The sequence below is a fragment of the Amblyraja radiata genome, chromosome 15 (genome assembly GCF_010909765.2).
Source record: "Amblyraja radiata isolate CabotCenter1 chromosome 15, sAmbRad1.1.pri, whole genome shotgun sequence".
In the NCBI taxonomy this organism is placed as follows: Eukaryota; Metazoa; Chordata; class Chondrichthyes; order Rajiformes; family Rajidae; genus Amblyraja; species Amblyraja radiata.
In genome coordinates this window covers 53837794-53854314 of record NC_045970.1, presented here as the reverse complement: position 1 = coordinate 53854314, position 16521 = coordinate 53837794, and the positions used below count along the sequence as shown (strand labels likewise).

The 16521-nt window shown below is 46.7% G+C and overlaps 1 pseudogene; it reads right to left on the bottom strand.

The window, feature by feature from the left end:
- Positions 1-930: 930 nt before the first annotated feature.
- LOC116981459 lies at positions 931-14670 on the bottom strand (annotated as a pseudogene).
- Between the last annotated feature and the right edge of the window lie 1851 nt (positions 14671-16521).

Sequence of the window (16521 nt, the reverse complement as noted above, 5' to 3'; positions counted from 1 at the left end):
AGTCTAGTTTTATCTAAATCTGTGCCAAATTTCAGATACATACCAGACATGGGTTAAGAAAGTTAAAATCTAGAGCTCTTTTGGCACCTCGGTCCACGGCCTATTGTCCCATATCAAAGACATGTGCAGTAATATATCAGCAGCAACCAGAGTCGAACACCAGCAGTCACTTGTGGACGCAACAGGATTTCCCCCCAAGAACCCTTTTTTGCTTAAGTCCATGTCAAGAGTCAAGAGAATTTTATTGTCATGTGTCCCAGATAGTACAATGAAATTTTTGCTTGCTGCAGCACAACAGAATATGTAAATATAATGCAGAACAGGAGAAACAATTCAGTGTGTTTATATACCATAGACCATATATATACACAATAAATAAACAGATAAAGTGCAATAAGCTGGTATTGTTCAGAATTTGGTGTTTGGTGGTGGACCCTTCACTATGTGTAGTAATATATCAGCAGTAACCAGAGTCCAACACCAGCAGTCACTTGTGGACGCAACAGGATTTCACAACTGAGGCAAATTCCTTGTATGTATACATACTTGGCTAACTAAATGTATTCAATTCAATTAATGATGGTAGTGCAGCGGTAGGGTTGCTGCCTTACAGCGAATGCAGCCCCGGTGACCCAGGGTTGATCCTGACTACGGGTGCTGTCTGTATGGAGTTTTTACTCCAAAGACGTACAGGTTTGTAGGTTAATTGGCTTGTGTAAATATTGTCCCGAGTGAGAGTAGGATAGTTAATATGGGGGAATTGCTGGTCGGCGCAGACACGGTGGGCTGAAGGGCCTGTTTACACACTGTATCTAAACTCTAAACAAACCAGAAACATATTTAACCTTTCTTCCCCAGTGTGAACGAGCTATCAATTGTTCAGATATTCGAGTCAATCCCAGCCCACGCACTAAACTCTAAATGGTCTCTCCCCAGCATGAATTCTCTGGGGGGGGGGTCACCCGGTTAGACTTACTGGTGAAACACGATCCATGGTTGGGAGAGGCAAATGGTTTCTCCACAGCGTGAATTCGCTGGTGGGTCTTCAGGTTAGAAGATTGAGTGAATTTCTTTCCACACACACAGCCGGTGAACGGCCTCTCCCTAATGAATTCTCTGGTGTCCCAGTAACGCAGATGACTGAGAGAATCCCTGCCCACATTCAGAGCAGGTGAACGGCATCTCCCCAGTGTGAATTCTCTGGTGTCTCAGTAATGAAGATGAACAAGTAAATCCCTTCCCACACTCAGAGCAGGTGAACAGCCTCTCTCCAGTGTGAACTTGCTGGTGTCTCTGTAACTCAAATGATTCAATGAATCCCTTCCCACACTCAGAGCACACAAACGGCTTCTCCCCCGTGTGAATTTTCTGGTGTCTCAGTAAGTCAGATGAACTAGTAAATACCTTCCCACATTCAGAGCAAGTGAGCTGCCTCTCCTCTGTGTGAATTCGCTGGTGTCTCAGTAACAGAGATGAACAAGTAAATCCCTTCCCACATTCAGAGCAGGTGAACGGCCTCTCTCCAGTGTGAATTCGCTGGTGCCTCTGTAACTCAAATGATTCAATGAATCCCTTCCCACACTCAGAGCACACAAACGGCCTCTCTCCAGTGTGAATTCGCTTGTGTTTCTGTAACGCACATGATTCAATGAATCTCTTCCCACATTCAGAGCAGACAAACGGCTTCTCCCCCGTGTGAATTCTCTGGTGTCTCAGTAACTCAGTTGAACGAGGAAATCCCTTCCCACATTCAGAGCAGGTGAACGGCCTCTCTCCAGTGTGAATTCGCTCGTGTCTCCGTAACTCAGATGATGCAATGAATCTCTTCCCACACTCAGAGCAGACAAACGGCTTCTCCCTCATGTGAATTCTCTGGTGTCGCAGCAACGTACATGATTCAATGAATCCCTTCCCACATTCAGAGCAAGTGAACGGCCTCGCCCCTGTGTGAATTTGCAGGTGTATCTGTAATCCATATGATTCAATGAATCCCTTCCCACATTCAGAGCAGGTGAACGGCCTCTCTCTGGTGTGAATTCGCTGGTGTATCTGTAACGCATATGATTCAATGAATCCCTTCCCACATTCAGTGCAGGTGAACGGCCTCTCCCCTGTGTGAATTCGCTGGTGCCTCTTCAGTTGGGACGATCGGGTGAATCCCTTCCCACAATCGGGACAGGTAAACGGCTTCTCCACAGTGTGAACTTGCTGTCGGGTCAACAGGTGGGAAGATTGGTTTAATCCCTGCCCACACTCAGAGCTGGCCAGTAATGTCTCCATGCTGTGACCTGTCTGGCGTCCGGGCGGATCAGCTGACGCAGTGAATCCTCCCACACGTTCAGGCGCCGGTGAAATAAACGAGTTAGAGATTCCTGAACATCAATCCTCTGCTTCTTCTACCCTGTAAAAAGAGTTGACCATAAATTAACAGGTAAAGATCTGTCCGGGTCGGGACCCTTCCTCTCACCGCTCAATCCGTGCATTCGATGCGCTCACGCCGCCGGGGACCGCACCGATTCTCCCCGCAGCCGGGGGCCGCTCCTCAGGCCGGGCCTCGGTGTTGACTGATCCCGCGCCCGGATCCCCGCTCCTACCCGCCGCCGATCCTCCGGAGTCTTTTGTCCACGGACCGCATGCGCGCCTTGGCACCACCACTTCCGGTCTCTCCGCGCCTGCGCGCTTGGTTTCGGCCGCAACATAGGGCGAGTTCTGGGGCGCGGAGGTTTCTGGGTAAACAGGGCGCCATGGACATGATCTGAAATCACCGGATCAACGGTCCCCAATGGACAACAGCCACTTTGTTCTTGTATGTGGAGAGTCTGCAATCAATGCAACACGGCGGAAATTCCAACTATGTTACGCATAAATCAATGGCAGTTTTCAGCCTCCCTCCCCAGAGTAAACAGAGGAAGAAATACAAGGGCATTCCAGAGAAGTCAACAGAAGAGAAAGACTGGCAGTGAGTGACCAGATGGGCCGAGTGGCCTACATTGCATGCGGAGACAAGGGGTTCTCAACAGAACTCATTATTTGTAGACCATGGGCCGCGGTGCTTTTTCGTTTCATTTTGTGACCAAAATCATGTATCTACCTGTATTTATAACATATTGTGCAAAAATATTATAGAAATCATACCTGAAACTCGTCAGAGGGCAGTGGAGGCTGGTTCCCCGGATGCTTTCAAGAGAGAGTTAGATAAAACTCTTCGGGATAGCGGATTTAAGGGATATGGAGAGAAGGCAGGAACGGGTTACTGATTGTGGACGATCAGCCATGATCACATTGAATCATGGTTCGAAGGGCCAAATAGCCTACTCCTGCACCTATTGTCTATAAAGAACAAGACCTGCACATATTTTTAAAATATGAGAAAAACTTCAAATGTTCCTAGAAGTAATTGTCCAATAAAACACATTTGACATTGAGTTGACAATTGACCAGTCACTCGCTTTGTTTTATGCTAGCTAGGCAGCGAGCACACTGGGATCATATCTGCCTCCCAATAACATCACAACAATAGCAAGGTTTTGAAGGAAGAAAGGTAATGCTAACCACTGGCTGATAATTTTGTTTTACAATTGATTGATCTTTGTAAAGTTATGATGTTCTGAACTGTGAAATAAAAATGATAAATAAAAATGTCGACCTAGGGCAGGGCTCGAAATTAGCGGTTGCCCGGGTGCCACTGACCACCGAAAGTGCCGCCGGGCAACCTAAATACCAAGTCATTTTGCCCAGCTTGGCACTGCAGATACTGGTTTATACCGAAGATAGTCACAAAAAACTGGAGTAATTCAGCGGGTCAGGCACCATCTCTGGAGAAAAGGAACATGACGTTTTGTGTCGGCGACGGCTGTAATGCGTGGGAAAGATGCTAAGTGTGGCGTGACGGAAGGCCAGAGCGAATGACGGGACAGCGCAGCAGCAGCGGCTCCATCTCGTCCTCCTCCCGCCCCTCGCCGGGCCGGATTGCAGCCGCTGCCTGCCACTCCGCCAATGGTGCTTTCAAAACAAACCCCCCCCCCCTTCCGCCGTCTGAAGCATCTGCATCGGCCCTGCACCTTCCCGTTGGCTGGCGGAGAAGGCGGCACTTGGCGATGGACAGGGACGGCCAAGGCAGTGATGATGCCGATGTTGTCCGAGGAGCGCTGACCTTCCTTCCCGCCTCCTCTCTCTCTCTCTTGTATGCCCCCTCCACCGCCCTTATCCTGAGACCCCTTTCCATCCCACACTGATCCCCATTCCCGCCTCTATTCAGTCCTCACTGACATCTCGTGTGCTCCCTACCTCATCTACCCCCCCCCTCCCCCATCTATTAATCGTGCACTGATCTCCCTATCCACCTCGCATTGAATCTCCTGCCACTCCCTATCAATCCTACATTGGTCCCTCAATTCATCCTGCACTGACCCCCCTTCCCATCCATCCTGCACTGCACCACCCCTTCATCCTGCACTGCACCCCCATCCACCCTGCACAGATCCCCCCATTCAACCCCACTGTAATTCCCCCGTGCTCTCCCCTCACAATTTTACCTACTCCAACCAACATGCACTAATTCCCGTGCCTCAATCCATCCATTCCACACCGATTGCCTTCTCAACCCCACCCCCCCCCCAACTCCCCTCCCGACCCTATTGTGCTGGAAATGTCTTCAGAGCGAACATTGACTACGTTTGATAACGGAATGTAATCAAATATGTTTTAATTCCCAATGTTATTATTTGTTTTAATCCAAAAAGATGGATTAATTAAATTGTGAACACGTGAAACATTAAAACCGCAGTGTTCGATTGTCACTGCTACCGTTGACACGTTATTACAGAATTCATTTTAATGGCAAATCAATGCTCTTAATATGGAATATCAGTACTGCATGATGAGCAACATTCACAACTACACGTTGGATTTATCCAGGTTTTACTTCTATGGTCGGTCATATAAATCACAAATTTGGTCAGGAGATATTTCATTTGAAATTTTAACATTAATTCTGAAGTGGGAATGATGGAAAAAGCGTTTATCAATAATTTTTTTTAAATTTGGTGCTTACAAACTGGGTATCTTCATTGCTGTTCACAACACATACATTTAATCTGAAAGTCCGGTAATGTGTCGTCTTGACACCTTTAAATATATTACCAAAAGAACATTTGCTGCATCTATGTCCTTTGGCCATCTCTTGTTAGTTAGTGCAACGTTTAACCTGTCAGATGGGTATAGTCAGTATTAACAGCTATTATCATGAAATGCCTTTAAAAAATTCCTCTAGAATCTTTGGTGGTGATTGAGGTACCCGGCGGTGAGGCGTCGTCCCTCGGCCTCCGCTCAACCAATGGGAGCCTCGCTTTCTCCCGCTCTCCTCCAGCCCGCCATTCCCATCCTCCAATCAGAGTCTGAAGAAGGGTTTTGTCCCGAAACGTCGCCCATTTCCTTCGCTCCATAGATGCTGCTGCACCCACTGAGTTTCTCCAGCATTTTTGTGTACCTTCGATCTTCCAGCACCTGCAGTTCCTTCTTCAACACTATATCAGGAAGATTGTTTTTGTCCTCCTTAGTGAAGACGGATCCAAAGTACCTGTTCAACTAATCTGCCATTTCCTTGTCCCCCATAATAAATTCACCTTTTTCGGTCTTCAAGGGTTCAACATTGGTCTTAGCTATTTTGTTTCACATACCTAAAGCTTTTACTATTCTCCTTTATATTCTTGGCTAGCTTACCTCCGTACCTCATCTTTTCTCCCGTATTGTCTTTTTAGTTATCTTCTGTTGCTCTTTAAACATTATCCAATTCTTTTGCTTCCCACTCATCTTTGCTATGTTGTACTTCTTCTCTTTTATTTTTATACTGTCCCTGAAGTTCCTTGTCAGCCACGGTCGCCCCTTACTCCCCTTGGAATCTTTCTTCCTCCTAGGAATGAACTGATCCTGCACCTTCTGTATTATTCCTAGAAATACCTGCCATTTTTGTTCCACTGTCATCCCTGCTAGTGTATCTTTCCAGTCAACTTTGGCCAGCTCCTCCCTCATGGCCCCATTATTCAACTGTAACACTGACACCTCCGATCGACCCTTCTACCTCTCCAATTGTAGATTAAACTTGACCATGTTATGGTCACTACCTCCTAATGGCTCATTAACCTCAAGGTCCTTTATCAAATCCGGTTCATTGCATAACACTAAATCCAGAATTGCCTTCTCCCTGGTAGGCTCCAATATAAGCCGATCTAAGAATCCATCACGAAGGCACTCTACAAAGTCCCTTTCTTTGGGTCCAGTACCTGATTTTCCCAGTCTACTTGCATGTTGAAATCTCCCATAACCACAGCATTACCTTTGCTACACGCCAGCTTTAACTCCTGATTCAACTTTCACCCTATGTGCAGGCTACTGTTTGGGGGCTGTAGATAAGTCCCATTATGGTCTTTTTACCCTTACAATTCCTTAGTTCTATCCATACTGACTCCACATCTCCTGTTTCAACGTCATCCCTTGCAAGAGACTGCATTTCATTCCTCACCAACAGAGCAACCTCACCCCCTCTGCCTACCTGTCTATCTTTTCGATAGGAGGTATACCCTTGAATATTCAGTTCCCAGCCCTGGCCCTCTTGCAGCCATGTCTCAGTAATTCCCACAACTTCATACTTGCCAATTTCTAGCTGAGCCTCAAGCTCGTCCACTTTATTTCTTATACTTCGCGCATTCATATACAACACTTTGACCTCCTTATTCACGTCCACCCCTCGCACCGCTCGCAAATGGCCCTGACCGTACTCTTTTATCCCTTCTCGAACTTTCCTTCCCATAAATTCGAGAATCTTTTGTAATTTTTCCTGTAGTCACTTCCCCTTCAACTCCATCTATATACTGCCAATTTGTCAATCCCTCCCCCCTACTATTTAGTTTAAACCCACACATGTAGCCCTAGCAAACCTGCCTGCCAGAATGTCAGTCGCCCTCCAGTTAAGGTGTAACCCGTCCCTTTTGTACAGGTCATCCCTACCCCAGAAGAGATCCCAGTGGTCTATAAATAGAGTCTGTCCTCATGCTGGGACCCAATGGGCCCCACTTAGTCTAGTTTTATCTAAATCTGTGCCAAATTTCAGATACATACCAGACATGGGTTAAGAAAGTTAAAATCTAGAGCTCTTTTGGCACCTCGGTCCACGGCCTATTGTCCCATATCAAAGACATGTGCAGTAATATATCAGCAGCAACCAGAGTCGAACACCAGCAGTCACTTGTGGACGCTACAGGATTTCCCCCCAAGAACCCTTTTTTGCTTAAGTCCATGTTAAGAGTCAAGAGAATTTTATTGTCATGTGTCCCAGATAGTACAATGAAATTTTTGCTTGCTGCAGCACAACAGAATATGTAAATATAATGCATAACAGGAGTTACAATTCAGTGTGTTTATATACCATAGACCATATATATACACAATAAATAAACAGATTAAGTGCAATAAGCTCGTATTGTTCAGAATTTGGAGTTTTGTGGTGGACCCTTCACTATGTGTAGTAATATATCAGCAGCAACCATAGAGTCCAACACCAGCAGTCACTTGTGGACGCAACAGGATTTCACAACTGAGGCAAATTCCTTGTATGTACACATACTTGGCTAACTAAATGTATTCAATTCAATTAATGATGGTGGTGCAGCGGTAGGGTTGCTGCCTTACAGCGAATGCAGCCCCGGTGACCCAGGGTTGATCCTGACTACGGGTGCTGTCTGTATGGAGTTTTTACTCCAAAGACGTACAGGTTTGTAGGTTAATTGGCTTGTGTAAATATTGTCCCGAGTGAGAGTAGGATAGTTAATATGGGGGAATTGCTGGTCGGCGCAGACACGGTGGGCTGAAGGGCCTGTTTACACACTGTATCTAAACTCTAAACAAACCAGAAACATATTTAACCTTTCTCCCCCAGTGTGAACGAGCTGCTGTATCAATTGTTCAGATATTCGATTCAATCCCAGCCCACGCACTAAACTCTAAATGGTCTCTCCCCAGCATGAATTCTCTGGGGGGGGGGGGGTTCACCCGGTCAGACTTACTGGTGAAACACGATCCATGGTTGGGAGAGGCAAATGGTTTCTCCACAGCGTGAATTCGCTGGTGGGTCTTCAGGTTAGTAGATTGAGTGAATTTCTTTCCCCACACACAGCCGGTGAACGGCCTCTCCCTAATGAATTCTCTGGTGTCCCAGTAACGCAGATGACTGAGAGAATCCCTGCCCACACTCAGAGCAGGTGAACGGCTTCTCTCCGGTGTGAATTCGCTGATGGTTCTTCAGGGTGCCTGTTTGAGTGAATCCCTTCCCACACTCGGAGCAGGTGAACGGCCTCTCCCCAGTGTGAATTCTCTGGTGTCTCAGTAACGAAGATGAACAAGTAAATCCCTTCCCACATTCAGAGCAGGTGAACGGCCTCTCCCCGGTGTGAATTCTCTGGTGTCTCAGTAACGAAGATGAACAAGTAAATCCCTTCCCACATTCAGAGCAGGTGAACAGCCTCTCTCCAGTGTGAACTTGCTGGTGTCTCTGTAACTCAAATGATTCAATGAATCCCTTCCCACACTCAGAGCACACAAACGGCTTCTCCCCCGTGTGAATTTTCTGGTGTCTCAGTAAGTCAGATGAACTAGTAAATACCTTCCCACATTCAGAGCAAGTGAGCTGCCTCTCCCCTGTGTGAATTCGCTGGTGTCTCAGTAACAGAGATGAACAAGTAAATCCCTTCCCACATTCAGAGCAGGTGAACGGCCTCTCTCCAGTGTGAATTCGCTGGTGCCTCTGTAACTCAAATGATTCAATGAATCCCTTCCCACACTCAGAGCACACAAACGGCCTCTCTCCAGTGTGAATTCGCTTGTGTTTCTGTAACGCACATGATTCAATGAATCTCTTCCCACATTCAGAGCAGACAAACGGCTTCTCCCCCGTGTGAATTCTCTGGTGTCTCAGTAACTCAGTTGAACGAGGAAATCCCTTCCCACATTCAGAGCAGGTGAACGGCCTCTCTCCAGTGTGAATTCGCTCGTGTCTCCGTAACTCAGATGATGCAATGAATCTCTTCCCACACTCAGAGCAGACAAACGGCTTCTCCCTCATGTGAATTCTCTGGTGTCGCAGCAACGTACATGATTCAATGAATCCCTTCCCACATTCAGAGCAAGTGAACGGCCTCGCCCCTGTGTGAATTTGCAGGTGTATCTGTAATCCATATGATTCAATGAATCCCTTCCCACATTCAGAGCAGGTGAACGGCCTCTCTCTGGTGTGAATTCGCTGGTGTATCTGTAACGCATATGATTCAATGAATCCCTTCCCACATTCAGTGCAGGTGAACGGCCTCTCCCCTGTGTGAATTCGCTGGTGCCTCTTCAGTTGGGACGATCGGGTGAATCCCTTCCCACAATCGGGACAGGTAAACGGTTTCTCCACAGTGTGAACTTGCTGTCGGGTCAACAGGTGGGAAGATTGGTTTAATCCCTGCCCACTCTCAGAGCTGGCCAGTAATGTCTCCATGCTGTGACCTGTCTGGCGTCCGGGCGGATCAGCTGACGCAGTGAATCCTCCCACACGTTCAGGCGCCGGTGAAATAAACGAGTTAGAGATTCCTGAACATCAATCCTCTGCTTCTTCTACCCTGTAAAAAGAGTTGACCATAAATTAACCGGTAAAGATCTGTCCGGGTCGGGACCCTTCCTCTCACTGCTCCGGGAGCACACGAAATCAAATATGTTTTAATTCCCAATGTTATTATTTGTTTTAATCCAAAAAGATGGATTAATTAAATTGTGAACACGTGAAACATTAAAACCGCAGTGTTCGATTGTCACTGCTACCGTTGACACGTTATTACAGAAATCATTTTAATGGCAAATCAATACTCTTAATATGGAATATCAGTACTCCATGATGAGCAACATTCACAACTACACGTTGGATTTATCCAGGTTTTACTTCTATGGTCGGTCATATAAATCACAAATTTGGTCAGGAGATATTTGTGATTTATGTATTGTATGTATTGTATTTATGTATTGTATTTATTTACCTTTCTTGGACATCAGTGGAGCTGCACACTAAATCTCGTTGCACTGACGTGCAATGACAATAAAAGATATATTATTATTATTATTATTATATTATTATATTATTATTTCAGTTGAAATTTTAACATTAATTCTGAAGTGGGAATGATGGAAAAAGCGTTTATCAACAATTTTTTTTTAATTTGGTGCTTACAAACTGGGTATCTTCATTGCTGTTCACAACACATACATTTAATCTGAAAGTCCGGTAATGTGTCGTCTTGACACCTTTAAATATATTACCAAAAGAACATTTGCTGCATCTATGTCCTTTGGCCATCTCTTGTTAGTTAGTGCAACGTTTAACCCTGTCAGATGGGTATAGTCAGTACTAACAGCTATTACCATGAAATGCCTTTAAAAAATTCCTCTAGAATCTTTGGTGGTGATTGAGTTACCCGGCGGTGAGGCGCTCAACCAATGGGAGCCTCGCTTTCTCCCGCTCTCCTCCAGCCCGCCATTCCCATCCTCCAATCAGAGTCTGAAGAAGGGTTTCGGCCCGAAACGTCGCCTATTTCCTTCGCTCCATAGATGCTGCTGCACCCGCTGAGTTTCTCCAGCATTTTTGTGTACCTTCGATCTTCCAACATCTGCAGTTCCTTCTTGAACACTATATCAGGAAGATTGTTTTTGTCCTCCTTAGTGAAGACGGATCCAAAGTACCTGTTCAACTAATCTGCCATTTCCTTGTCCCCCATAATAAATTCACCTTTTTCGGTCTTCAAGGGTCCAACATTGGTCTTAGCTATTTTTTTTCACATACCTAAAGCTTTTACTATTCTCCTTTATATTCTTGGCTAGCTTACCTTCGTACCTCATCTTTTCTCCCGTATTGTCTTTTTAGTTATCTTCTGTTGCTCTTTAAAGATTATCCAATTCTTTTGCTTCCCACTCATCTTTGCTATGTTGTACTGCTTCTCTTTTATTTTTATACTGTCCCTGAAGTTCCTTGTCAGCCACGGTCGCCCCTTACTCCCCTTGGAATCTTTCTTCCTCCTAGGAATGAACTGATCCTGCACCTTCTGTATTATTCCTAGAAATACCTGCCATTTTTGTTCCACTGTCATCCCTGCTAGTGTATCTTTCCAGTCAACTTTGGCCAGCTCCTCCCTCATGGCCCCATTATTCAACTGTAACACTGACACCTCCGATCGACCCTTCTACCTCTCCAATTGTAGATTAAACCTGACCATGTTATGGTCACTACCTCCTAATGGCTCATTAACCTAAAGGTCCTTTATCAAATCCGGTTCATTGCATAACACTAAATCCAGAATTGCCTTCTCCCTGGTAGGCTCCAATATAAGCTGATCTAAGAATCCATCACGAAGGCACTCTACAAAGTCCCTTTCTTTTGGTCCAGTACCTGATTTTCCCAGTCTACTTGCATGTTGAAATCTCCCATAACCACAGCATTACCTTTGCTACACGCCAGCTTTAACTCCTGATTCAACTTTCACCCTATGTGCAGGCTACTGTTTGGGGGCTGTAGATAAGTCCCATTATGGTCTTTATACCCTTACAATTCCTTAGTTCTATCCATACTGACTCCACATCTCCTGTTTCAATGTCATCCCTTGCAAGAGACTGCATTTCATTCCTCACCAACAGAGCAACCCCACCCCCTCTGCCTACCTGTCTATCTTTTCGATAGGAGGTATACCCTTGAATATTCAGTTCCCAGCCCTGGCCCTCTTGCAGCCATGTCTCAGTAATTCCCACAACATCATACTTGCCAATTTCTAGCTGAGCCTCAAGCTCGTCCACTTTATTTCTTATACTTCGCGCATTCATATACAACACTTTGACCTCCTTATTCACGTCCACCCCTCGCACCGCTCGCAAATGGCCCTGATCTTACTCTTTTATCCCTTCTCGAACTTTCCTTCCCATAAATTCGAGAATCTTTTGTGATTTTTCCTGTAGTCACTTCCCCTTCAACTCCATCTTTATACTCCCAATTTGTCAATCCCTCCCCCCTACTATTTAGTTTAAACCCACACATGTAGCCCTAGCAAACCTGCCTGCCAGAATGTCAGTCGCCCTCCAGTTAAGGTGTAACCCGTCCCTTTTGTACAGGTCATCCCTACCCCAGAAGAGATCCCAGTGGTCTATAAATAGAGTCTGTCCTCATGCTGGGACCCAATGGGCCCCACTTAGTCTAGTTTTATCTAAATCTGTGCCAAATTTCAGATACATACCAGACATGGGTTAAGAAAGTTAAAATCTAGAGCTCTTTTGGCACCTCGGTCCACGGCCTATTGTCCCATATCAAAGACATGTGCAGTAATATATCAGCAGCAACCAGAGTCGAACACCAGCAGTCACTTGTGGACGCAACAGGATTTCCCCCCAAGAACCCTTTTTTGCTTAAGTCCATGTCAAGAGTCAAGAGAATTTTATTGTCATGTGTCCCAGATAGTACAATGAAATTATTGCTTGCTGCAGCACAACAGAATATGTAAATATAATGCAGAACAGGAGAAACAATTCAGTGTGTTTATATACCATAGACCATATATATACACAATAAATAAACAGATAAAGTGCAATAGGCTGGTATTGTTCAGAATTTGGAGTTTGGTGGTGGACCCTTCACTATGTGTAGTAATATATCAGCAGCAACCATAGAGTCCAACACCAGCAGTCACTTGTGGACGCAACAGGATTTCACAACTGAGGCAAATTCCTTGTATGTACACATACTTGGCTAACTAAATGTATTCAATTCAATTAATGATGGTAGTGCAGCGGTAGGGTTGCTGCCTTACAGCGAATGCAGCCCCGGTGACCCAGGGTTGATCCTGACTACGGGTGCTGTCTGTATGGAGTTTTTACTCCAAAGACGTACAGGTTTGTAGGTTAATTGGCTTGTGTAAATATTGTCCCGAGTGAGAGTAGGATAGTTAATATGGGGGAATTGCTGGTCGGCGCAGACACGGTGGGCTGAAGGGCCTGTTTACACACTGTATCTAAACTCTAAACAAACCAGAAACATATTTAACCTTTCTCCCCCAGTGTGAACGAGCTATCAATTGTTCAGATATTCGAGTCAATCCCAGCCCACGCACTAAACTCTAAATGGTCTCTCCCCAGCATGAATTCTCTGGGGGGGGGGTCACCCGGTTAGACTTACTGGTGAAACACGATCCATGGTTGGGAGAGGCAAATGGTTTCTCCACAGCGTGAATTCGCTGGTGGGTCTTCAGGTTAGAAGATTGAGTGAATTTCTTTCCACACACACAGCCGGTGAACGGCCTCTCCCTAATGAATTCTCTGGTGTCCCAGTAACGCAGATGACTGACAGAATCCCTGCCCACACTCAGAGCAGGTGAACGGCTTCTCTCCGGTGTGAATTCGCTGATGGTTCTTCAGGGTGCCTGTTTGAGTGAATCCCTTCCCACACTCGGAGCAGGTGAACGGCCTCCCCCAGTGTGAATTCTCTGGTGTCTCAGTAACGAAGATGAACAAGTAAATCCCTTCCCACATTCAGAGCAGGTGAACGGCCTCTCCCCGGTGTGAATTCTCTGGTGTCTCAGTAACGAAGATGAACAAGTAAATCCCTTCCCACATTCAGAGCAGGTGAACAGCCTCTCTCCAGTGTGAACTTGCTGGTGTCTCTGTAACTCAAATGATTCAATGAATCCCTTCCCACACTCAGAGCACACAAACGGCCTCTCTCCAGTGTGAATTCGCTTGTGTTTCTGTAACGCACATGATTCAATGAATCTCTTCCCACATTCAGAGCAGACAAACGGCTTCTCCCCCGTGTGAATTCTCTGGTGTCTCAGTAACTCAGTTGAACGAGGAAATCCCTTCCCACATTCAGAGCAGGTGAACGGCCTCTCTCCAGTGTGAATTCGCTCGTGTCTCCGTAACTCAGATGATGCAATGAATCTCTTCCCACACTCAGAGCAGACAAACGGCTTCTCCCTCATGTGAATTCTCTGGTGTCGCAGCAACGTACATGATTCAATGAATCCCTTCCCACATTCAGAGCAAGTGAACGGCCTCGCCCCTGTGTGAATTTGCAGGTGTATCTGTAATCCATATGATTCAATGAATCCCTTCCCACATTCAGAGCAGGTGAACGGCCTCTCTCTGGTGTGAATTCGCTGGTGTATCTGTAACGCATATGATTCAATGAATCCCTTCCCACATTCAGTGCAGGTGAACGGCCTCTCCCCTGTGTGAATTCGCTGGTGCCTCTTCAGTTGGGACGATCGGGTGAATCCCTTCCCACAATCGGGACAGGTAAACGGTTTCTCCACAGTGTGAACTTGCTGTCGGGTCAACAGGTGGGAAGATTGGTTTAATCCCTGCCCACACTCAGAGCTGGCCAGTAATGTCTCCATGCTGTGACCTGTCTGGCGTCCGGGCGGATCAGCTGACGCAGTGAATCCTCCCACACGTTCAGGCGCCGGTGAAATAAACGAGTTAGAGATTCCTGAACATCAATCCTCTGCTTCTTCTACCCTGTAAAAAGAGTTGACCATAAATTAACAGGTAAAGATCTGTCCGGGTCGGGACCCTTCCTCTCACCGCTCAATCCGTGCATTCGATGCGCTCACGCCGCCGGGGACCGCACCGATTCTCCCCGCAGCCGGGGGCCGTTCCTCAGGCCGGGCCTCGGTGCTGACTGATCCCACGCCCGGATCCCCGCTCCTACCCGCCGCCGATCCTCCGGACTCTTTTGTCCACGGACCGCATGCGCGCCCTGGCAGCACCACTTCCGGTCTCTCCGCGCCTGCGCGCTTGGTATCGGCCGCAACATAGGGCGAGTTCTGGGGCGCGGAGGTTTCTGGGTAAACAGGGCGCCATGGACATGATCTGAAATCACCGGATCAACGGTCCCCAATGGACAACAGCCACTTTGTTCTTGTATGTGGAGAGTCTGCAATCAATGTAACACGGCGGAAATTCCAACTATGTTACGCATAAATCAATGGCAGTTTTCAGCCTCCCTCCCCAGAGTAAACAGGAGGAAGAAATACAAGAGCATTCCAGAGAAGTCAACAGAAGAGAAAGACTGGCAGTGAGTGACCAGATGGGCCGAGTGGCCTACATTGCATGCGGAGACAAGGGGTTCTCAACAGAACTCATTATTTGTAGACCATGGGCCGCGGTGCTTTTTCGTTTCATTTTGTGACCAAAATCATGTATCTACCTGTATTTAAGATCAGATTCAGATTCAGATTCATATTTCAGATTTATAACATATTGTGCAAAAATATTATAGAAATCATACCTGAAACTCGTCAGAGGGCAGTGGAGGCTGGTTCCCCGGATGCTTTCAAGAGAGAGTTAGATAAAACTCTTCGGGATAGCGGATTTAAGGGATATGGAGAGAAGGCAGGAACGGGTTACTGATTGTGGACGATCAGCCATGATCACATTGAATCATGGTTCGAAGGGCCAAATAGCCTACTCCTGCACCTATTGTCTATAAAGAACAAAACCTGCACATATTTTTAAAATATGAGAAAAACTTCAAATGTTCCTAGAAGTAATTGTCCAATAAAAGCACATTTGACATTGAGTTGACAATTGACCAGTCACTCGCTTTGTTTTATGCTAGCTAGGCAGTGAGCACACTGGGATCATATCTGCCTCCCAATAACATCACAACAATAGCAAGATTTTGAAGGAAGAAAGGTAATGCTAACTACTGGCTGATAATTTTGTTTTACAATTGAGTGATCTTTGTAAAGTTATGATGTTCTGAACTGTGAAATAAAAATGTTGACCTAGGGCAGGGCTCGAAATTAGCGGTTGCCCGGGTGCCACTGACCACCGAAAGTGCCGCCGGGCAACCTAAACGCCGAGTCATTTTGCCCAGCTTGGCACTGCAGATACTGGTTTATACCGAAGATAGTCACAAAAAACTGTAGTAATTCAGCGGGTCAGGCAGCATCTCTGGAGAAAAGGAACATGACGTTTTGTGTCGGCGACGGCTGTAATGCGTGGGAAAGATGCTAAGTGTGGCGTGACGGAAGGCCAGAGCGAATGACGGGACAGCGCAGCAGCAGCGGCTCCATCTCGTCCTCCTCCCGCCCCTCGCCGGGCCTGATTGCAGCCGCTGCCTGCCACTCCGCCAACGGTGCTTTCAAAACAAACCCCCCCCCCCCCCCTTCCGCCGTCTGAAGCATCTGCATCGGCGCTGCACCTTCCTGTTGGCTGGCGGAGAAGGCGGCACTTGGCGATGGACAGGGACGGCCAAGGGAGTGATGATGCCGGTGTTGTCCGAGGAGCGTTGACCTTCCTTCCCGCATCCTCTGCCCCTTCCTCTCTCTCTCTCTTGTATGCCCCCTCCACCCCCCTTATCCTGAGACCCATTTCCATCCCGCACTGATCCCCATTCCTGCCTCTATTCAGTCCTCACTGACATCTCGTGTGCTCCCCACCTCATCTACCCCCCCC